This window comes from Triticum urartu, chromosome 4 (assembly GCF_003073215.2).
Source record: "Triticum urartu cultivar G1812 chromosome 4, Tu2.1, whole genome shotgun sequence".
NCBI lineage: Eukaryota > Viridiplantae > Streptophyta > Magnoliopsida > Poales > Poaceae > Triticum > Triticum urartu.
This window is the reverse complement of record NC_053025.1, coordinates 514016010-514041472: the sequence shown is the minus strand read 5'-3', so window position 1 is coordinate 514041472 and position 25463 is coordinate 514016010.

Sequence of the window (25463 nt, the reverse complement as noted above, 5' to 3'; positions counted from 1 at the left end):
ATGGGTGCAATATGAGTGTGTACGTGTTGATTCCACCCAAACCTTTCCGAAGCGTACCCCCTCTTGATAGTATGGTTTTCCCTATGACTCAAAACCGCCAAAAAGAACCGAAGGAAAGAAAACCGCTTCACTTGGAACTCCGAGGGGCACGAATCATCTTGTGCCATATGCTTGATAGTCTGAAATGCTTAATACACACGATTAGTCCGCAAACACATTGTCATCAATCACCAAAACCACTTAGGGATAAATATGCCCTAACACTTCTCATGAACAAGTAACAATTTATCACAACATCAAAGTAAAAAGCATAAATTCTATTGAAAACCAACAAACTATGTTCTCAGTCAACTTTGCAACTACAAGTCATCATATTTTCAGGAAGGGTCACGTATCGGAGCCTTCTGGCAAGTCCACATACTCAGCCATTATTTAATCTTCTATGATTGCTAACACTCACAGCATACATACGAGCAAAAAGTTTCAACCGGAGACATATAAAGATAGGGGCTTATAGTTTTGCCTCCCAACGTATTCTCCTCAAGGGTGATGTCAAAAATAATAATTCATGCTCACTCATATCCAATGATGTCTACTACGCAACCTTCTTCTTGTAGACTCGTGTTGGGCCTCCAAGCGCAGGGTTTTGTAGGATAGTAGCAAATTTGGATGACCTAAGGTTTATCAATCCGTGGGAGGCGTAGGATGAAGATGATCTCTCTCAAACAACCCTGCAACCAAATAACAAAGAGTCTCTTGTGTCCCCAACAAATCCAACACAATGGTAAATTTTATAGGTGCACTAGTTCGGCGAAGAGATGGTGATACAAGTGTAATATGGATAGTATATATGGGTTTTTGTAATCTGAAAATATAAAAACAGCATGGTAACTAGTAACAAAAGTGAGCAAAAACGGTATTGCAATGCTTGAACACAAGGCCTAGGGTTCATACTTTCACTAGTGCAAGTTCTCTTAATAATGATAACATAATTAATCATATGGCAATCGCTCAACATGCGACAAAGAGTCACTCCAAATTTCCTATCATAGAGAACATAAGATGAAATTGCTTGTAGGGTACGAAACCACCTCAAAGTTATTCTTTCCAATCAATCCATTGTGCTATTCCTATAAGTGTCACAAACAGCCCTAGAGTTCGTAGTAAAATAACACAATATGACACACATCAATCAACCCTAATGTCACCTAGATACTCCAATGTCACCACACGTATCCGTGGGTCAATTATACGATATGCATCAAACATCTTCGGATTCATAATATTCAATCCAACACAAAGAACCTCAAAGACTGCCCCAAGATACCTACCAGAGAAACAAGGACAAAACATGCATCAACCCCTATGCATAGATTACCCCAATGTCACCTCGAGAATCCACGAGTTGAGTGCCAAAACATACATCAAGTGAATCAATAGAACACCCCATTGTCACCACGGGTATCCCACGCAAGACATACATAAAGTGTTCTCAAATCCATAATAGTATTCAATCCGATAATAATGAAACCTCAAAGGTAAAACTCAATTCATCACAAGAAGATAGAGGGGGAGAAACACCATATGATCCAACGATAGTAGCAAAGCTTGCGGTACATCAAGATCGTGCCAAATCAAGAACATGAGAGATAGATAGATAGAGAGAGAGAGAGAGATCAAACACATAGCTACTGGTATACACCCTCAGACCCAAGGGTGAACTACTCCCTCCTCATCATGGAGACCGTCGGGATGATGAAGATGGCCTCCGGTGATGGTTTCCCCCTCCTGCAGGGTGCCAAAACGGGCTCCCGGTTGGTTTTTCGTGGCTACAAAGGCTTGTGGCGGCGGAACTTCTGATCTAGGTTTCCCCTTTTTGGGGTGTTTCTGGATTTATAGGAATTTTTGGCGTCGGTCTCGCGTCAGGGGGACACTAAGGGGCCCACAAGCCAGGGGCGTGCCCTAGGGGGCACCCCTAGGCTTGTGGACTCCTCGTCCACCTCCTAGCCTGGCTCCGATGCTCCATGGGTCTCTTCTGGTCCATAAAAAATCACCGTAAATTTTCAGCTCGTTTGGACTCCGTTTGATATTCCTTTTCTATAAAACTCAAAAAGAAGGAAAAAACAGAAACTTGCACTGGGCTCTAGGTTAATAGGTTAGTCCCAAAAATAATATAAAATAACATATTAATGCATATAAAACATCCAAAATAGATAATATAATAGCATGGAACAATAAAAAATTATAGATACGTTGGAGACGTATCATCCAACTGGATATATGTGCCTAGATCTTTCCTCACCACATGATGCTTGCAAAAAAGAGAAAATAAAAAGGAATAGGGAAGAATACTTTGACTCTTGCTTAAAAGTAAATACATAAAAGTAAAAAAGATAGGCCCTTCGCAGAGGGAAGCAGAGGTTGTCATGTGCTTTTAGTTTTATATGCCAAATCTCTTAATGCAAAAGAACGTCACGTTATATTGCCCCTTATGATAGCAACCTTTATTATGCAGTATGTTGCCTTTATTACTTTGCCATCACAAGTTTGTACAACGCTCAATTTTCTCTTACACTAAATGATCCAACACATTTAGAAGCAATTTTTATTGCCTTATTGCACCGATGACAACTTACTTGAAGGATCTTACTCAATCCATAGGTAGGTATGGTGGACTCTCAAAATAAGATTTTGGGTTTAAAGGTTTTTGGATGCACAAGTAGTATCTCTACTTAGTGCGGAGGTTTTGGCTAGCAAAGATATTGAGCAAGGACCACATGTTGAAGGATCTATGACAATATAACTTCTATGTGAATATGAACAAACATAAATCATTACGTTCTCTTCCTTATCCAACATCAACAATTTTGGCATAAAATATTTAATGGGGGCTCACAATCATAAAAGATGTCCAAGATAGTGTATTTGCATGTGGATCTTCTCTTCCCTTATTAATTCTTTCATGAATTGCATCATTGACCAATGCTATGTTTGTCAATATCCAATAAATTTTACCAATTATACTTTTCCTTATGTGATGTCATTACTTACCATAACATTAGCATATGATCTTTTTCATTTATTTTCCTTTCTTTTTATTGAAACATAAAAGTAAAGAAATAAAACTCAAACTACTATTTATTATATATTTCGCACACGGTTATATAGATAGTTAGATCACTAAGAAAGAACTCGAAAATAGATCAAACTAAACTTTTATTCAACTAATTCTTAGGATAACTAAAGGCGAAGAAGGTGGTGGTGATACGATACCGGGGCACCTCCCCCAAGCTTGGAGATACGTCTCCATCGTATCTATAATTTTTGATTGTTTCATGCCAATATTATACAACTTTCACATACTTTTGGCAACATTTTATATGATTTATTGGACTAACCAATTGATTCAGTGCACAGTGCCAGTTCCTGTTTGTTGCATGTTTTTTATTTCACAGAATATCCATATTAGACAAAGTCCATACACGATAAAAAATCACGGAGAATTATTTTGGAATATATGTGATTTTTGGGAGGTGGAATCAACGCTAACGGAGGCCCACAGCCTCCACAACCCACCAGGGTGCGCCAGGCACCCCCTAGCGCGCCCAATTGTCTTGGGCCCTCCCGGTAAGTTGGTTGGAGCCCTTCTTCGGCCGCAATAAAGATAATTTATGAAAAAAAATCATGTAAAAATTTCAGCGCAATCAGAGTTATGGATCTCTGGAAATTTAAGAAACGGTGAAGGGCCAGAAAATAGGAACGCGAAAGAGAAGAGAACAGAGAGGGCGATCCAATCTCGGAGGGGCTCCCGCCCATTCGCCTCCATGGAGGCCACGGAACATAGGAGGAACTCTCCTCCCATCTAGGTGGGAGGCCAAGGAAGAAGAAGGAGGGGGGCTCTCTCCCCCTCTTTCTTGGTGGTGCCGAAGTGCCGCCGGGGCAAGGATCATGACGGCAATCTACATCAATAATCTTGCTACTGTCAACACCAACTTTCTCCCCCACTATGTAGCGGTGTAACACCCCTTATCCCCATTGTAATCTTGATACGTCTCCAATGTATCTATAAGTTTTGATTGTTCCATGCTGTTATATTATCAATCTTGGATGTTTTATAATCATTTTATATCATTTTTGGTACTAACCTATTGACATAGTGCCAAGTGCCACTTCTTGTGTTTTTTTCATGTTTTTTACATCATAGAAAATCAATATCAAATGGAGTCCAAATGCCACGAAACTTTACAGAGAATTTTCATGGGACAGAAGGAACACAACGGACCCTGGCTGCGCCTGGGGGGGTGCCCCGAGGGGGGCACAACCCACCAGGGCGTGCTAGTAGGCCCAGGTGCGCCCTGGTGGGTTGTGCCCACCTCGGGTGCCCCCCGGACCGCCTCTTTTCTCTATAAATACCCCCAAAATCCCAGAACCCTAGGGGAGTCAACGAAATATTCATCTAGCCGCCGCAGAGTCCAGAACCACCAGATCTAATCTAGACGCCATCTCGGATGGGGTTCACCACCTCCAGTGGTGCCTCTCTGATGATGCGTGAGTAGTTCTTTGTAGACCTTCGGGTCCGTAGTTAGTAGCTAGATGGCTTCATCTCTCTCTCTTGATTCTCAATACAATGGTCTCTTGAAGATCCATATGATGTAACTCTTTTGCAGTGTGTTTGTTGGGATCCGATGAACTTTGAGTTTATGATCAGATCTATCTTTTTATATCCATGAAAGTTATTTCAGTTTATTTGATCTCTTATATGCATGATTGCTTATAGCCTCGTATTTCTTCTCCGATATTTGGGTTTTGTTTGGCCTACTTGATCTATTTATCTTGCAATGGGAAGAGGCGCTTTGTAGTGGGTTCAATCTTACGGTGCTTGATCCCAGTGACAGAAAGGGAAACGACACGTATGTATCGTTGCTACTAAGGATAAAACGATGGGGTCTATCTCTACATAGATAGATCTTGTCTACATCATGTCATCGTTCTTATTGCATTACTCAATTTCTCCATGAACTTAATACACTAGATGCATGCTGGATAGCGGTCGACGGGTGGAGTAATAGTAGTAGATGCAGGCAGGAGTCGGTCTACTAATCTTGGACGTGATGCCTATATAATGATCATTGCCTGGATATCGTCATAATTATTTGAAGTTCTATCAATTGCCCAATAATAATTTTTTTACCCACCGTTTGCTATTTTTCTCGAGAGAAGCCACTAGTGAAACCTACGCCCCCGGGTCTTCTTTCTCATATATTTGCCTTTGCGATCTATTTTATTTTCTTTTATTTTCAGATCTATTAATCCAAAAACCCAAAAATATCTTGTTGTAATTTATTATTATTTATTTTGTTTGGCGTTCGATCTATCAATTTACTACTAATTTATCTCACGTCTGTTTGCCACTTGAGGCGCCGTACCCCGAAAGGGATTGACAACCCCTTTAACACGTCAGGTTGCGAGAAGTTGTTATTTGTGTGTTGGGGCTCTTTACGTTGTGTTGCTTGGTTCTCCTACTGGTTCGATAACCTTGGTTTCTTTGTGAGGGAAATACCTACCGCCGCTATGCTGCATCATCCCTTCCTCTTTGGGGAAATACCAATGTAGCTTCAAGCAACATCAAAAGGAATTTCTGGTGTCGTTGCCGGGGAGGATCTTCAACATATACTAGGTTCCTAATCACAAATCTCATCTCCTTTCAATTTACATTATTTTCCATTTGCCTCTCATTTTCCTCTCCCCCACTTCACAAAAATTTGCCATTTTATTCGCCTTTCTTTTCGTTTGTCGTTTCCTTGCCGGATCCATTTTTGTGTGCACTCTTGTTTACGTAGTCATGATGCCTCAAATAAAATACTATGATGTTCCTTACCCAAATATTTTGCTTGAAATTGATAAAAATACTAAGGAATATATGACTACACAATTTGAGCATAATAAGTATTTTACTGAAGAAATTAAGGAGCACTCTGTTGTGCTTGATGCAATTACAAAACAACTTGATGATATCGGTAGAGAAGTTTGCAATCCCCAATCTAAGTATGCTTTTGCCGAAAGTTTGCTAGGAAAAATATCCGATCCGCAAGCTACCTTAGTAAATCAAATGGCCGCTAAACCAATCTCGTTAGAAGGCAAAAGTGATGAAGATCTTAAAATGATTGGTGTTTCTTCTATTGATTCCTTGTTTAGTAAAGTTAATATTGATGAAAAAGGGATTGGAGAAGAGTCAACTCTAGGTAGAAGGTGTCCCAATATTTCGGAGGGTGAAAATCTTGTTGAGAAAATTGATAAAAGTGGGTTTGGAGAGGTCAATACTTTAACTAGTGATGTGCCCACTCTTTTGGATTACAAAGACTTTAATTATGATAGTTGCTCTTTTATTGATTGTATTTCTTTGTTGCAATCCATGATAAATTCACCCCATGCTTATGAACAAAATAAAGCTTTTACTAAACATATTGTTGATGCTGTGACGAAAGCTCTTGAAGAAAAATTGGAATTAGAAGTTTCAATTCCTAGAAAATTGCATGATGAATGGGAACCTACTATCAAAGTCAAGATTAAAAATTGTGAGTGTTTCGCTTTGTGTGACTTGGGTGCTAGTGTTTCTACAATTCCGAAATCTTTACGTGATGTGCTTGGTCTTACTAGTCTTGAAGAATGTTCTTTGAATTTGCACTTGGCGGATTCTACTATTAAAAAGCCTATGGGAAGAATTAATGATGTTCTTATTCTTGCAAATAGGAATTATGTGCCCATAGATTTTATTGTTCTCGATATTGATTGCAATCCGTCTTGTCCAATTATTCTTGGTAGACCATTTTTATGCACTACCGGTGCCGTGATTGATATGAAAGAAGGCAATATTAAGTTCCAATTTCCTTTGAGGAAGGGTATGGAACACTTTCCTAGAACTAGAATTAAGCCACCTAATGAATCAATCATGAGGGCATCTTATGGATCTCAAACCAAAGATGACAAAACTTTGATCCTTCTTTATGCCTAGCCAAGGGCGTAAAACTATAGCGCTTGTTGGGAGGCAACCCAATGAATAAATTTTATTTTTGCTTTTTGCTCTATGTTCTGGTGTGTTAACATAATTATGTTATTGTTATGATTGTGTTTTTATGTTTAATTAGTGTTTGTGCCAAGTAAAGCCTTTAGGATCTTCTTGGGTGATAGTTGTTTGAGCTTGCTGAAAAAACAGAAACTTTTATGCTCACAAAATTAACTTTACTTTTTTTACCAGAGAGCGATAAAATACCCATTCCACTTGAAGTAGATCTATATACAAATTTCTCAGGTTTTCCTAAGTTTTCAGAATTTTTGGAGTTACAGAAGTATTCTAAATAGTCAGATTGCTACAGATTGTTCTGTTTTGACAGATTTTGTTTTCTTTGTGTTGTGTGCTTATTTTGATGGCTCTATGGTTTTCTTTGATGAGCTTTTGCCATAGAAAAGTTTGAATATAGTATATATAATACAAAAAGAAAATATGGATTGGTTTGATACATCACTTATAGTAGTGGTTTGCTTTCTTATACTAACGGATCTCACGAAGGTTTTGTTGAGTTTTGTGTGATTGAAGTTTTCAAGTTTTGGGTTATCTTACGATGGATGAAGGAAGGATGGAAGATCCTAAGCTTGGGGATGCCCCGGCATCCCAAGCTATTATCCAAAAATGAGCAACCAACTAAGCTTGGGGATGCCCCCGAGTGGCATCCCCGCTTTCTTCCAACGACCATCGGTATTTTACTTGAAACTATATTTTTATTCATCACATGATACGTGTTTTGATTGGAGCGTCTTGTATGATATGAGTCTTTGTTTGTTTTATTTTGTGTTTTAAGTCATCAATCCTTGCTGTACACACCTATTTGATAGAGCCAAAATTATGTCATGACTTGTTAGAATTGCTCTCTATGCTTCACTTAAATTTTTATGAGCTATGGACTTGCTCTAGTGCTTCACTTATATCTTTTTTTAGCACGATGTGCTTTAGTATTTTTGAAGAAATGCTCTCTTGCTTCACTTAGATTTAATTGAGAGTTAGTAAAATTTTCAAGAAATTCTCTCTTGCTTCACTTAAATTAATTTGAGAGAAAGAAAATTTTATTATGCTCTTGATCATCACTTATATTTGTTGGAGCTTGTCAAAAGCAACACATGAAAATTAGCCCCAAAGTGATAGATATCCAAGAAGGATATAATAAAAACTTTCATGAAGATCATTGGACAAAATAAACTTGATTCTTAGTAATAGTTTTGAGATATGATGATGTGATATGTGAGTTATGTTGGTGAGTAATTATGCTTTAGTATGAATATTGGTGTTAAGGTTTGTGATTCCCTATGCAAGTACGACAGCCAATAGTCATGAAATGAAATTATATCCTACTTGTGGTGCATCATTCGGTGTTATTTATACTTAATGCTTGCTTATGAGATTATATGTTTCTTGGTTGGTCGCTTCCCAATCTTTTGCTAGCCTTCATTTTGCACTAAGTATGATCACTACTTGTGCATCCAAAAACCTTTAACCTAGTTTTTCCATATGAGTCCACTATATCTACCTATATGCGGTATTATTTTTCCATTATAAGAAAATTTGCATGTGCCATCTCTAATTTTCAAAATAAACTTCTCTTTTGTGTGTTTGTTTTGCTCGCGGAGCGGTGAGGGGTGGCTAATATTTTCCATGCTAGATGTGTTATTCCCACTATGAGTGTTTATTCACTTGTCATTGCACGGGAGTAAGGCAAAGGTATTAGGGATGCCCATTCCTGAAATGCAAAAAATGAATTTACTTTATGTTGTCAAATAATAAATTCCTTGGAAAGTGTTGGTATGCAGGGCAACCGTGGATACGGCTAGCCATGGAAAGTGAAAGTATGGTGGAAAAAGGAATAAACTTTATTTTCTGTTTGGGAACCGCCTATGATATATCTATGCATGGAAAGTATTGGGAACTCTAAGTCGTTTTCGTTGGTAGGATGGATACACCTCCCAAAATGTTTTTATCTCTAAGTTTTTCGCTTTGAGCTCTGGCACCTCTACAAATCCCTACTTCTCTCTGCGAAGGGCCTTTCTTTTACTTTATGCAATTTTTATTTTGAGTCTCCATCTTCTCTTATAAAAGCACTAACTAGGAGGTAATATGATCGTACTTAAGTATTGGGTGTAGCTAATATTTGAATGTGTTTCATGAATGGATCAATGTTTGAGCATGATGGGCTAGGGATAACTTATTTTAGCATTGATATTTTGAAAGACATGGTTGCTTGTTGATATCCTTGAGTATCTAAATTATCATGTCAAAACTAGACTATTTCTTTGAATAACCTAAAAGTCCAAGTGTCCATGCTATAAAGGAAAGAATATGATATGACATGATAGGCAGCATTCCACATCAAAAAATCTGTTTTTATCACTTACCTACTCGAGGACGAGTAGGAGTTAAGCTTGGGGATGCTGATACGTCTCCAACGTATCTATAATTTCTGATTGTTCCATGCTGTTACATTATCAATCTTGGATGTTTTATAATCATTTTATAGTCATTTTATATCATTTTTGGTACTAACCTATTGACATAGTGCCAAGTGCCAGTTCCTATTTTTTCCGTGTTTTTTACATCGCAGAAAATTAATATGAAACAGAGTCCAAATGCCACGAAACTTTACGAAGAATTTTTATGGGCCAAAAGGAACACAACGGGCCTTGGCTGCGCCTGGGGGGTGCCCCGAGGGGGGCACAACCCACCAGGGCGCGCCAGGATGCCCAGGCGCGCCCTGGTCGGTTGTGCCCACCTTGGGTGCCCCCCGAACCGCCTCTTCATTCTATAAATACCCCAAAAATCCCAGAATCCTAGAGGAGTCGACAAAATATTCATCCAGCCGCCGTAGATTCTAGAACCACCAGATCCAATCTAGACACCATCTCGGATGGGGTTCACCACCTCCATTGGTGCTTCTCCGATGATGCGTGAGTAGTTCTTTGTAGACCTTTGGGTCCGTAGTTAGTCTTGATTCTCAATACAATGGTCTCTTGGAGATCCATATGATGTAACTCTTTTGCGGTGTGTTTGTTGGGATCCGATGAACTTTGAGTTTATGATCAAATCTAACTTTTTATATCCATGAAAGTCATTTGATTCTTTGATCTCTTATATGCATGATTGCTTATAGCCTCGTATTTCTTCTCCGATATTTGGGTTTTGTTTGGCCAACTTGATCTATTTATCTTGCGATGGGAAGAGGTGCTTTGTAGTGGGTTCGATCTTACAGTGCTTGATCCCAGTGATAGAAAGGGAAACGACACGTATGTATCGTTGCTACTAAGAATAAAACAATGGGGTCAATCTCTACATAGATAGATCTTGTGTACATCATGTCATCGTTCTTATTGCATTACTCCGTTTCTTCATGAACTTAATACACTAGATGCATGCTGGATAGCGGTCGATGTGTGGAGTAATAGTAGTGGATGCAGGCAGGAGTCGGTCTACTAATCTTGGATGTGATGCCTATATAGTGATCATTGCCTCGATATCATCATAATTATTTGAAGTTCTACCAATTGCCCAACAGTAATTTGTTTACCCACTGTTTGCTATTTTTCAAGAGAAGCCAATAGTGAAACCTACGGCCCCCGGGTCTTCTTTCTCATATTTTCCTTTGCGATCTATTTTATTTGCTTTTATTTTTATATCTATTAATCAAAAAACCCAACAATATCTTTCTGCAATTTATTCTTATTTATTTTGTTTGGCATTCGATCTATCAATTTATTACAAATTTATCTCATGTCTGTTTGCCACTTGAGGCGCCGTACCCCGAAAGGGATTAACAACCCCTTTAACACGTCAGGTTGCGAGAAGTTGTTATTTGTGTGCAGGGGCTATTTACGTTGTGTTGCTTGGTTCTCCTACTGGTTTGATAACCTTGGTTTCATATCTGAGCGGAATACCTACTGCCGCTGTGCTGCATCATCCCTTCCTCTTTGGGGAAATACGGACGTAGCTTCGAGCGACATCAAATCTCTACTTAAACATGGTGCTCAACATTATATATTATTTCCCAATGATATGTGGTTATCCTATGATGTTTGAGTAGATTCGTTTTGTCCGATGGGCTAGTTGATGATTGTGGTTGTTTGAGTGTATATTTTATTGTGCTGCTGTCCTGCGGTGCCCTCTGTCTCGCGCAAATGTGAGGGGTCCCCGCTGTAGGGTGTTGCAATACGTTCATAATTTTCTTGTTGTCGGTTGCCAGAGTGACAGAAGCCTGAACACAGACAAATGTGTTGTTGCATATGGGATTAAAGAGTACTTGCTACTTAATGCTATGGTAGGGTTTTACGACCTTAATGATCTTTGGTAGTCGTGGATGCTTGCTAGAGTTCCAATCATAAGTGCATATGATCCAAGTACAGAAAACATGTTAGCTCATGCCTCTCCCTCATGTAAAATTACAAGAATGATTACCGGTCTAGTTATCGATTGCCTAGGGACAAATGACTTTCTTCCTGACAAAAGCTATATACTTTTATTGCCTTGCATTTATTCGTAGTTTTAGTCTCGCAAAGTACTTCTAGTTTTGTTCTTGCAAACTTATCCTTTCACCTACCAAATAGTTTTATACTTGTTCTAGGTAAATCAAACGTCAAGTGTGCGTAGAGTTGTATCGGTGGTCGATAGAACTTGAGGGAATATTTGTTCTACCTTTAGCTTCTTGTTGGGTTCGACACTCTTATTTATTGAAAAGGCTACAAATGACCCCCTATACTTGTGGGTTATCAAGACCTTTTTTTGGCATTGTTGCCGGGGAGCAATAGCGTGGGGTGAATATTCGCGCGTGTGCTTGTTTGCTTTATCACTAAGTAGTTTTTATTTTGTGCTCTTGTTTTCTATCTCTAGTTATGGGTAGGAAACTCAAAATACCAAAAAAATTAGTTGTACCTACTAAACCAATGGTTGAAGAACCACCCAGAATCTATCATACTACTGAAGCTTTCTACTTGGATCATCTTCGATCCCTATGTGCTCGTGCTGAAACCCCAACTGGCTTAGTTCAGGGCAAATCATTAGATGAGCATGCTCATTTGTGTGACACCGCTTATCTCAAGAAGGGAAACTTTTATGGCATCATATTAATATTTCTATTGCTATGCTTTGAATTTATGCGAAATACATGATTTTACTTGTTGTTCTGAAGACCCTAAAAAACACCTTCCCTTCCAATGTGAGTTTAAGGATAATGGAATTTCATCTTCTTGTTCCAAGGGTGTTTATAATTATTATGATATTGAACAAATTGAAGAATTTGTTGCTTTTAAGGGTGCTTATGAAATTGCTTCTTTGATTGAAAATTATGATGCTACTCTTTAAAATCTGGAAATTTTGCCATACTTAAATATTGCTATGGAAATTATTCTTCTAATGCTTATATTAAACCATATATTGAGAAGAGACTAATATTTTGCAAGAGTCTATGGAAAAAGAAATTGATGGAACTGTGAGCTCATTGGATGAAAAAGATGATGATGAGAGCAAAGAACAAAAGGAGGAAGAGCGGATTGATCACCTGTGCCCACCTTCTAATGAGAGTAACTCTTCAACTCATATATTGTTTAATGTCCCTTCGTTCTTACTGAAGTATGAAAACAATGGTAGTTGCTATGATCTCGTTGATTCATTTGAAATATCCCTTTTTGATGAACTTGATAATTGCTATGCTTGTGGCCATTATGCCACTATGAATTATGCTTATGAAGATGAAATTGCTATAGTTTATTATGTTAAGATAGAATGAAATTGTTGCTATTGCACCCACACATGATAATCCTATTATGTTTTTGAATTCTCCAAACTACACTATATCGGGAAGTTTGCTCTTATTAAGGATTACATCAATGGGTTGCATTCTACCACTACACATGATGATTTTGATGAATATAATATGCATGTGCTTTCTGCACCTACTTGCAATTATTATGAGAGAGGAACTACTTCTCCACCTCTCTATGTTTCCAACACGATAGAATTGCAAGAAATTGCTTATACTATGCATTGACCTTTACTTGATGTGCATGAATTGTTCTTGTATGACATGCTGATGCATAGGAAGAGAGTTAGACTTCATCATTACATGATATATGTTGCTTTGTGCTCACTACTAAATTATAAATCATTGTTAATTAAAATTTGCTTTGATATACCTTGGGATTCGGGTGGATCCCTTACTTGAGCACTTTATGCGTAGCTTAATGGATTTAAAGAAAGCGTTGCCAGGGAGACAACCCGGAAGTTTTAGAGAGTCATTTATTTCTTTTGAGTGCATTTGTAAAGTTTAAAAACAAAAAATATGGAGCGGAACCTAAAAACGTTTTTCTCTAAAAGAGAAGCGATTGAAAAGTGATGCATTGGAGAAGTGAGGGTCGACCTTGAACACTTGTGTTGATGCTCATGGAAACAATGTAAATTTTCATGGAAGTTTCTCACAAAAATAATTATCCCCTTATAAAAATCCATTGTATTATAAAAATAATGTGCCAAGATTTTCCTTTGGGGTGATTAGATTGCTTGTTGGTATATGTGGTGCAAAAATAGAAACTTTGGCTGTAGTGCGCGATTTTACAATTTTTACTGGAACGTCGAAAGTTTCTGAAACTTTTTGCATAGTATTGACATACAATTTTTTTCCTAATTTTTCAGAATTTTTGGAGTACCATAAGTATGGAAGATGTTCAGATTGCTACATACTGTCCTGTTTAAGACAGATTCTGTTTTTGATGCATTGTTTTGCTTGTTTTGATGAAACTATTGATTCTATCAGTGGTATAAGCCATGGAAAAGTTATAATATAGTAGCTACAATGCTGAAAAATATGATTCTTTTGCAACAATACTTAAAGTAGAGATTTGCTTTATTATACTAATGGATCTCACCAGTTTTCTGTTAAGTTTTGTGTGGATGGAGTGTTCAAAGATCGAGGAGGTCTCGATATGAGAAGGAGGAGAGGCAAGAGTTCAAGCTTGAGGATGACCAAGGCACCCCAAGTAAATATCCAAGGATACTCAAGCATCTAAGCTTGGGGATGCCCCAGAAGGCATCCCATCTTTCTTCAACAAGTGTCGATATGTTTTCGTTTTTGTTTTGTTCATGTGATATGTGTAAATCTTGGAGCGTCTTTTGTGTTTAGTTTTCACTTTTCTTTTATGCACCATGATGGTATGAGATAGTCCATGGTTGATTTATAGAATGCACATTGCACTTCACTGATATTTTTTGAGTTTGGCTTTATAGAATGTTTCATGTGCTTCACTTATATCATTTAATGTTTGGATTGCGTGTTTCTCTTCAGATAGAAAACCGTTGTTTGTAAAATGCTCTGTTGCTTCACTTATTTTTGGTAGAGCATGGTCTTTTATAGAAAGAATTAAACTCGCATGCTTCACTTATATCTATTTAGAGAGTCAACATGATTTGCTGATTTGCATGGTTAGTCATAAAATCCTACATAAAACTTGTGGATCACTGAATATGATATGTTTGATTCCTTGCAATAGTTTTGCGGTATAGAGATGATAATATGTGGGAGGTACTAGTAAACGGTTGTGGTTAGGAAGAATATTGGTGTTAAGGTTTGTGATTCTCGAAGCATGCACGTATAGTATCTCATTATGAGTGGCAGTCGGGGACGAGCGATGGCCTTTTCTTACCAATCTATCCCCCTAGGGGCATGCATAGTAGTACTTTGCTTATAGGTCTAATAAATTTTTGCAATAATTATATGAGTTCTTTATGACTAATGTGAGTCCATGGATTATACACACTCTTACCTTTCCGCAATTTCCTAGCCTCTACGTACCGTGCATTGCCCTTTCTCACCTCGAGATGTGGTGCAAACTTCGCAGGTACATCCAAACCCCGTGATATGATACACTCTATCACACATAAGACTTATTTTATCTTCCTAAAAACAGCCACCATACCTACCTATTATGGCCTTCCCATAGCCATTCCGAGATATATTGCCATGCAACTTCCACCGCTCCCATTTTAATGACTTGAGCATTCATTGCCATATTGCTTTGCATGATCGTAAGATAGCTAGCATGATATTTCCATGGCTTGTCCGTTTTTATATCGTTGTTATGCTAGATCATTGCAATTCCTGGTACACTACCAGAGGCATTCATATAGAGTCATATTTTGTTATAGGTATCGAGTTGTAATATTGAGTTGTAAGTAAATAGACGTGTGATGATCATCAATTTTCATTATTAAAGCATTGTCCTAGTGAGGAATAGATGATGAAGACTATGATTCCCCCACAAGTCGGGACGAGACTCCGGACCGAAATAAAAAAAAGAAAAAAGAAAAAGAAAAGAAAAAATAAAAAGAAGAGAAAAAGAGAAAAATAATTGAAATAAATAAGGAAGAGAAGGGGCATGCTAGTTCCACAGTTGTGCTTCAAAGTAGCACCATGTTTTTCATATAGAGAGTCTCCTATGTTGTCAATTTCATATACTAGTGGGAATTTTTCATTATAAAATTAGATGCAGACCCACTTAGTTTTCTGCTTGAGCTTTCATACACGTATACTCCCTCCGTTCCAAATTACTTGTCGTGGTTTTAGTTCACATTTGAACTAAAACCATGACAAGTAATTTGGAACGGAGGGAGTAACTTTTAGTGCATTCGTTGCATGGCAATCCCTACTCTTCGCATTGATATCAATTGATGGGAACCTCCACAGCCCATTGGTTAGCCGCATCAATGTGAGACTTTCTTACTTTTTTGTCTTCTCTATATTTACCCCTATCATCATACTCCATTCCACCTGTAGTGCTTGAGGGTGTCCTGGACTAGGGGTACTCACCACGTCGTCTCCCAACCAGCTGGATCAGGCTGAGGACCCCATGGCGGTTCACTCATGGGCCACTTCGGGCAGCCCATGTTGCACACGAGGAAGATTCCACAAGACTTGATGATCAAGACAATGACTCCTCTCCACCAACGTATCCGACTGGGACTCTTGTTATCCCAGGCCTCCGGTACATTATATAAGCCGAGGATAGGCTAGTCTCTAGATTATTATGACATAATTCTTCATACCCTCAGGTTTTAGACCACAACATATGATCGAGAGGTAGTTCAACTCTGTACTTGATACTACATCAATATAAACAAGAGCAGGACGTAGGGTTTTACCTCCATCAAGAGGGCCTGAACCTGGGTAAAACACTGTCTCCTTCATTCCTGTTACCATTGATCCGGGAATCCATAGCTCGGGACCCCCTACCCTGAGATTTACCAGTTTTGACACTGATAATGGTGCTTTCATTGAGAGTTCCGCTGTGAGATCGATAAAAGATCAATGGCTCGCCTACAGATCAACTGCGACGTCGGCATCTTCGTCACCGACTCGACTGGTCACCTTGGCTTGACCAAGGACTATGCCCCGCCTCCAATCGTCATGTTTGGACGAGGGCCTTTATCAAACATCAACTCCGATCTCTATCATGGTCATGGAGGAATCATCCTTGGAGCTCGGGGGCTCAACGTCAACATTGCCCTCGGGCGATCGTGCTGTTCTTTCGGACAGCAAACTTGTATCCTCTTCCACCACCTCCTCGAGCATTTCTTTGACGATTCCTTAGGTGGAATTGTGCGGAATTGAGTCTACAAGAACCCTGTAAAATTTCGTCGCGTTCCGATGGAGCAATCTCCACCGATCTCCGATATACCGGAGCCCTGTCAAGTCTGGACGGGAATCAGGACGAGTTAAGGGCGTGGTCTCCAGAGTCCAACTCGGAGGTTATTTGGAAGATCCAACCGTTCATCTGCCGTGTAATTTCCATATCTACTACCTCTCAAAATTTCAGTTCGATCCGACCGTTCAAACTCCAGAAACCTTCCGATTAGTGCATCACTTTTCGGATCTGTTTTGTGTGCAAATACGAATCCGACCTGTGATCATCTCTCTTCAAGAACGAGATATTGGACAACTTTTTTGGAAGAATCTCTTTCTAGGGTATTGTGTTTTGTTTTCGAACACATGCTCGTGAATTTTGCTCCTTTTTGGCGGTAATCTTCACCGTCATGCTGGTGTCAAACCAGTCCGGTAATATTGCTTCACGGCTGCCAACCTGCACTAGACACGTCATCGCTTTGTTGAGCCGAGCTCAACTTGTCCAGATCATCATCTCGGCGAGCCGAACAAAAAGTTCGGAATCACAAACGATAATCATCACCAACATCGCCACCCTACGGATCACACAGAGCGGGCACACCGGCATCGCCGCATGGTCACTTCATCAAGCCGGCATTGACCGCGTCAGAAGTTACGACCTGCGTCGGCATGGCCGCACTGTTGCTTCTTTAAGTCGATGTCCATCACGCCGAACTGCTTCAACACCTCGGCTGACACGGCAGCTGCAACATCTCCTTACCGACCCGCTCCGTCACCTCGGCTGGACCGGGGGCTTCACCATATCTTCATCAAACCTACTCCAGTGACTTCGGCGTCACCAGCCGACCTGCTTCGACTCATCAGCTGACATGGAGGCTTTGACACCTTGGCTGGATCGGGGACTTTGCTATTTCTTCATCAACATACTCCGGTGACTCTGACGTCACCAGCCGACCAGCTTCGTCATGTTAGCTGGACCAGGGGCTTTACCTCGGCGAGCCAACCTTTGTCAGCGTCGCCATGCCGTTGCTTTATCGCCCATCAGACAATGGGTGTGCGGATCGAGTCCCAATTTTGGGAGTCACCTTTCTTCGTATTGCTACAACAAATAAACCAGGTGCTATTAATCCTAGTAATTTTTGCTTGTTTGGGTTTATTTTTCCCGAGGAATTATTACTCTGGTTTGTTCCATCATATGTACATAGGTCTATCAAATGGTGGCCGCATTAACGACGGTCGCGTGGTGGTTCGGCTTTGTCACGCCTTTACCACATCACGCCGACGCCCTGCATCGACATTGACTTCGGCGCCAGGCCGCATATCTTTAAATAAATTATTTTGCGTAAATTAATTACGCGACGATTTTTATATATTTATATTATCATTGTTGGACTACACTATTTTACATGTGTAGGTAATCGACTTCAACTGTGTCACACGGTCACTTCAGCAAGCCGACGTCATCGTCCCAATCAGCCTAAATCGGCTCGCATGATCACCTTGTTGGTCAAATTGCCATACCGACATGTTTGGTTGCCTCGGGACTTTGGCATCGCTGAGGGAGCTCTACCTCATCGAGTGTTCAACACATAGGCAATATTTCTTTTATTAGTCACTTTGCATAAATTATTAATCATGCATCCTTTTTTAAAAAATTATTATTATTATTACTATTACCTTCTGCTTGCACTATCTTCTGTGCACAGGTAAATGATCCAGATTGGGAAGCGCTGTCACCTCGGCATATCGACATACCACGTCACCTCGGCTGGACCGGGGCTTCATCATCACTTCATTAACCCACGTCGGGTACTTCGACGTCACACTGCCGGCATGCATCGGCCGTGCTATGTCGCCACTTCGGAGCGTCGAGCTCTTTGCTCTGCCACCTCGGGACCGGCTTGGGGGCTGGGAGCTCATCCCGCCGTAAGCTCGGACCACGTCATCAATACCGAGCACATTAACCAGCTAAGTCGCTTTCATGCTAAAAAACTTTTAGTTTTCAATTTTCTTCGGTTCGACCAAGCATTATACTTTTTTGGCAAAAAGTTGTTCGTGAAAAACTTCCATGTCAAAACTTTGTTTGTGACACATAAATTCAAATACCCAGTTTACTTGGGGGCTTCCTTTATGAAACCTTTCCTCTTGCATATGATTATACTTGTATGGCTTCATTCCTTATTCGTGTATTACGCCACAATATGCACCATGTTGACTTAAGTGTTCCGCAAGATGGGTTGCCTTTCTCCTGTGTTTACCCCTACGTTCCCGATTGTTCGTCTAGGGAGTAAATGGAGCACCTCTGCGATTGTCATGATCGGGTCATCAGAGCTCGGACCTCAGACTGGGTGAAGACGAAAGCTAGCTCGTTTTCAATCATGGTCGTCACACAAAAAAACTCATGAGTACAAAAATCTATTGGACAAGTCTCATAGTAATAATGTGCAACCAAAGAGAGGTATCGGTGGGGGTATTATTTTCTTCGAAGATGCTTCTTACACTTCATCAGTAATATAGCATAAGTTCCCTGAGCACGCTTTGTATGTTACAACCTTATGGCCTGATTGCCTGGTTATCGGAAGCACCGTCGATATTCTCGACAGGTGGAGTACATAACACTTTTCGGCCCTTGACCGAAGAGGGAGAAGCCGACGGTCGGTTAAGACGCGTTTAAAAGTTCAAGTGAACACATATATGATATAAGTACTTCAGTACATACAATCATTATACATAAAATTCTTTTACCCAAGTTTACTAGGGGGCTCTTAAATTTATAGGAGCCGTTTTATAGTAAATGTGTTTTCTTCCTAGTAATTGCAAAATCTTTTCTATCACTCCTTTTTCGACGCGAGTGTGTGGTCAATAGCCGGATAGCCCGTTTTCTCACTAGTGACCACTCGAGTTTAGTTCGCTAAACTAGTCTAACGAGCAGTACTCTGCCTTCGGGATAGGAGTTTGCAGCCGTAGGCTGGCCCGCTTGAAGTCTTGAGATCGGATGTGTCATATTAATGCACGACAGAAGCACAAAAGTAAGACCAATTTTCGGATTAGCACCAAATGACTTGATTTAGTTCGGGCGTAAAGTTTTACTGAAGTTTTTTGTTCTTTCAAGCCTATGGCACTTTTAAACTATTTGTTTTTTTCCAGCATAAGTCTCGTATTGTAGCGCTGGACACCTTTAGAGATTCAGCACAAAAATTCTCGGATATTGCTATATATGCATCGGTTTCAAATTGTGTCTTTGGTCAATATTTGGGTTGCCCGGCACCTGTGCTTGCCTCCTATGTTCCACTTTGTTCGGCTTGGTGTGGAAAGGGAGAACCACTGCGATTGTGCTTCTAGCTCGAATGGTTAAGCACCTCAGTGGAGAAAGCCGAAAACTTACTGTCACAATGGTGTAAACTGGTCAGCGATCCAATGATGGTATCAAACTATAGATCGATACCGATTACCCCTTATTAAATGACGGGCCTTTCATAACATTGGCCGAAGTGATAATGGCTAGACTTCGGTCGGTGCCGAATACTAACCGGGGGCTCGTAGCTAGCTTCCCTAGTTTAAAGCTCCTATGACTAAGTGAAAGTTATAAAGCCCGCATATCTGATTGCCTTGTTTCTACTAACACAACCGCCTTCGGGCACCGAGACGTCGGCTAAGGGTTGTCTTGTTATTGCGGAAACACCCTGCGTAGCATCTACAAGCGGGGTGGATGACGATGGGCCACTTTCAAGTGATAAACGGTCGCAACGGAGTCAAAATAAATATATCATCTGTGTTTGTATTTTATATACGAGGGCTACCTTCCATAATCATCATTATAAAGCCATAAATATGCATCAATTTGACTTAAGATTTTGGCCAAGTTGGGTTGCCTGGCTCCTGTGCTTACCCCTACGTTCCCGACTGTTCTGCTAGGCAGTAAAGGGAGCACCTCTGTGATTGTTACTACTGGGTCATCCGAGTTAGTACCTCAGACTGGGTGAAGCCGAAAGCTAGCAATCTTAAAGGATATAATTGTTCAGAACGACGGAAGTGAAAATTTTGGTTCATCAATACCATAGAGTTTGGGAACTTTCCCCGAACTAAATCCTCAATATTTTCCTCCCACATTGATTGGAGGTGAGGTTTCATGATCATGATCAGCATGACAACCCAAAGAAAGGAACCAATAGCGGGATTATTTTCTTTGGAAGATGTTTCATATCTCTCTGCATACCTTTGTTTATAAAACCGTATGCCCGGATTGCCTTGTTTTCCATAAATGTTTGCCCTTATAACGGCTTTATAAAGTAGGACAAACACTCCTCGGCTTCTGGCCGAGGAGGTTGAAGCCGATGGTCAGTCAAGAAAGTTTTGTACAATGCGGATCCGAGCATTAATGATGTAAAGTACTTGGATACATAGAATCATTACACATAATTTGTGATTTTACTCTGGATATCGATCCTTAATTCGGCCACCCGTGCCCACATTAAGGCTCGGGGGCTACTGGGCTTCGGGCTTATCATTCACTAATATTAAAAGGGGCGTATCGATCCCCTGATCTGGTGTTGCCACCCGACCAGTGTCTCGGGGGCTACTGCATTGCCTATTTAATGCAGAAAATTCAAAAGTGCTCAGTGTTCTGCTAGACCGAACTATGGGCAAACACGTCTTCGGACAACAATAAGTACCGTCTGGGACTTATCTGGCATCAAGCTAATATATTACGGCGACTTCTCAAAACCCTCTCTCAAGGGCCCGTCCGCCGATCACTATTACCTCTAATATATTACATTGCGTTTCTATTCCTATGTATGCTGCCGAGCTAGGAGTTGATCCTCAGGCCTATTTCATGACCTGAGTCTTAGAAGCTACTAGGATCAACGGTTTCATATTTTCTTCAGGTGCATCTCGGATTTTAGGATGACAGACACCTTGAGGGCTACTGGCCATACATCTCGTCAGCAAATAAATTTATACGCATCAAAAATAAAATCTGCAAACAATCAGCCCATGACCGAGGTGCTGAGCCACCTTGGAAGCAGTTCGGCATATAGCTCGGATGCAAGTGGCTAGCTCCTTAGAGGGCATTTCCGGCATTAATCTCAGCTAAAACTTTTTCAAGACCAAGGTAATCTATGACACCTCGGATACAGTCCAGCGTTGGAGCTCGGATACATTCCGGCGTTGAAGCTCGAAAGCGGTCCGACGTTGGTGCTCGGCTCCAAAAGATACCTCGAATGCAGTCCGGCGTTGGAGCGCGGACGTGAGAGGACACCGCCGCATGGGAAACACTTCAAACACAAGGTGGGCGTAAAAATAACAAGGCATCAATAATGGCCGATGACTTAAAGGGGCTCCTCGGGATACCCGACGTGTAAACTCTTCGGATTTATTTCGGCGATCCTCAAGATCGAAGATAAGAAGATTTGTTGAACCAGTTTTCAAGACCGACGACTGAAGATGAAGAATACTTCGGAACAATCGAGGAGCGCCCCCAACTTGAAGACCAGTTCAGGGGGCTACTGACGGTGTCCTGGACTAGGGGGTACTCACCACGTCGTCTCCCAACCACCGGGATCGGGCCGAGGACCCCCATGGCGGTTCACTCATGGGCCACTTCGGGCAGCCCATGCTGCACATGAGGAAGATTCCACAAGACTTGATGATCAAGACAATGACTCCTCTCCACCAACGTATTCGACCAGGACTCTTGTTCCTAGGCCTCCGGTACATTATATAAGCCGAGGCCAGGCTAGTCGCTAGATTATTATGACATTATTCATCATACCCTCAGGTTTTAGACCACAACATATGATCTAGAGGTAGATCAACTCTGTACTTGATACTCCATCAATATAAACAACAGCAGGAGACATAGGGTTTTACCTCCATCAAGAGGGCCTGAACATGGGTAAAACATTATCTCCTTCGTTCCTGTTACCGTTGCTCTGGGAATCCACAACTCAGGACCTCCTACCCCGAGATTTATTGGTTTTGACACCGACAGTGCTATATCCATGGCTCGCGCTCATGTATTGCGTGGGGGTTGAAAAAGCTGAAGCGCATTAAAAAGTATGAACCGATTGCTCAGCTTGTCATCGGGGTTGTGCATGATAAATACTTTGTGTTAAGAAGATAGAGCATGAAAAGACTATATGATTTTGTAGGGATAGATTTCTTTAGCGTTGATATTTTTAAAGAAATGATTGTTTGTTGGGATGCCTGAGTATTGATGTCTTTTTGTCAAATTATAGACTATTGCTTTGAATCACCCGTGTCTTAATATTCATGCCATGATTAGACATATGATCAAGATTATGCTAGGTAGCATTCCACATCAAAAATTATCTTTTTGATCATTTACCTACTCGAGGACGAGCAGGAATTAAGCTTGGAGATGATGATATGTCTCCATCGTATCTGTAACTTTTAATTATTTCATGCCAATATTATACAACTTTCACAGACTTTTGCAAATTTTATATGATTTATTTGACTAACCTATTGATTCAGTGCCCAGTGCCAGTTCATGTTTGTTGCATGATTTTTGTTTCGCAGAATATCCATATCAAACAAAGTCCAAACGCAATAAAAATTTACGGAGAATTATTTTGGTTTGGGAGGTGGAATCAACGCTAATGGAGGCCCACAGCCTCCACAACCCACCAGGGCGCGCTGGGCACCCCCTGGTGCGCCCAAGTGTCTTGTGCCCTCCCCATAAGTCGTTGGAGCCCTTCTTTGGGCGCAAGAAATACAATTTATGGAAAAAATCATGCAAAAATTTCAGCGCAATCGGAGTTACAGATGTCCGAGAATTTAAGAAACGGTGAAGGGCCAGAAAACATGAACGCAAAACAGAAGAGAACAAAGAGGGAGATCCAATCTCGGAGGGGCTCTCGCCCCTCCACCACCATGGAGGCCATGGACCAGAGGGGAACTCACCTCCCATCTAGGGGGAGGCCAAGGAAGAAGAAGAAGAAGGAGGGGGGCTCTCCCCCTCTCCCCCGATGGCGCCAGAGTGCCGTCGGGGCAAGGATCATGACGACGATCTACATCAACAATCTTGCTACCGTCAACACCAACTTTCTCCCCCTCTATGCAGCAGTGTAACACCCCTTCTCCCCACTGTAATCTGTACTTATACATGGTGCTCAACACTATATATTATTTCCCAATGATATGTGGTTATCCTATGATGTTTGAGTAGATATGTTTTGTCCTATGGGCTAATTGATGATCGTGGTTGGTTTGAGTGTATATTTTATAATGGTGCTATCCTACGGTGCCCTCCTTCCCATGCAAGCGTGAGGGGTCCCCGCTGTAGGGTGTTGCAATACATTCATAATTTGCTTGCTGTCGGTTGCCGGAGTGACAGAAGCATGAACACGGACAAGTGGGTTGTTGCGTATGGGAGTAAAGAGGACATGATACTTAATGATATGGTTGGGTTTTATGAACTTAATGATCTTTGGTAGTTGCGGATTCTTTCCAGTGTTCCAATCATAAGTGCATATGATCCAAGTAGAGAAAGTATGTTAGCTCATGCCTCTCCCTCATGTAAAATTGCAAGAATGATTACCGGTCTAGTTATCGATTGCCTAGGGACAAAAGACTTTCTTGTTGACAAAAGCTATCTAATTTTATTGCCTTGCATTTTATTCATAGTTTTATTCTCACAAAGTACTTCTAGTTTTATTCTTGCAAACTTATCCTTTCACCTACAAAATAGTTTTATACTTGTTCTAGGTAAAGCAAATGTGAAGTGTGCGTAGAATTGTATCGGTGGTCGATAGAACTTGAGTGAATATTTCTTCTACCTTTAGCTCCTTGTTGGGTTTGACACTCTTATTTATCGAAAAAGGCTACAAACGATCCCCTATACTTGTGGGTTATCACTTGGAACAAGCTAAGGGGAGTCCCCATACCCGTTACTCAAGTCTCCTTTGGTGGGGAAGATGATGATGGTGGTGGTGATGAGATAGTAACGAGCTTATCCTCTGGCTTCCATGGCAGCGGATCACCATAATAAGAGGAAGCATGAGTCTCATGAGTCCTTCAACTGGTAGCTAAACTCATACCTTTAAATCTTGCCTCATATTCAAAGACTTTATTTTGGAGATCATCGATTTTGCTTTGCAGTAAATTGATTTGCTCGTTGAGGGTGAAGACGATGTCTTTCATGGACTGGCCATCCACCTTGTGATCACGAGTGAAATCCGTATTGATGAGGTGATTGGCACTGAGCCCACGTACCACCGTCCCCTTGCATTTGAAGACCTCCTGCTCCATAGCTTCGAGCATGGCCTCCATGGTTCCAGTCTTATTGGGACCTTGAACATTCCGGATGTGGAGCACCCCCTCATGCATCTCGATGGTTTGAGGGTGTTGCATCACCACCAAAAATTAAGGGTTGATTACCCTCTCGAAGAACTTGTCCTTGGAGGAGCTTAGAGCGGCCATTGCGATCTAGATCTGTCAGAAAACAACAAGAAAGAAGTACAGAAGATTTCTTTGCGATACTGTGGTCAATGCGTTTGGGGTGTATATAAAGATTTTTTATCTTGGGAAACAAGCCAACAAGAGTAAAACGGAGCCGGGAAGGTTCCCGAGGTGGGCACAACCCACCTGGGTGCGCCAGGAAAGTCAGGCGCGCCCTGGTGTCTTGTGCCCTCCTCGGTTGCCTTCCTGGTTGTTTCTTATTTTCCTAATTTTTGCAATATTCCAAGACTAACAGAAAATATTTTTTGCGGTTTTTTTGGAGTCCCTTTACTTACC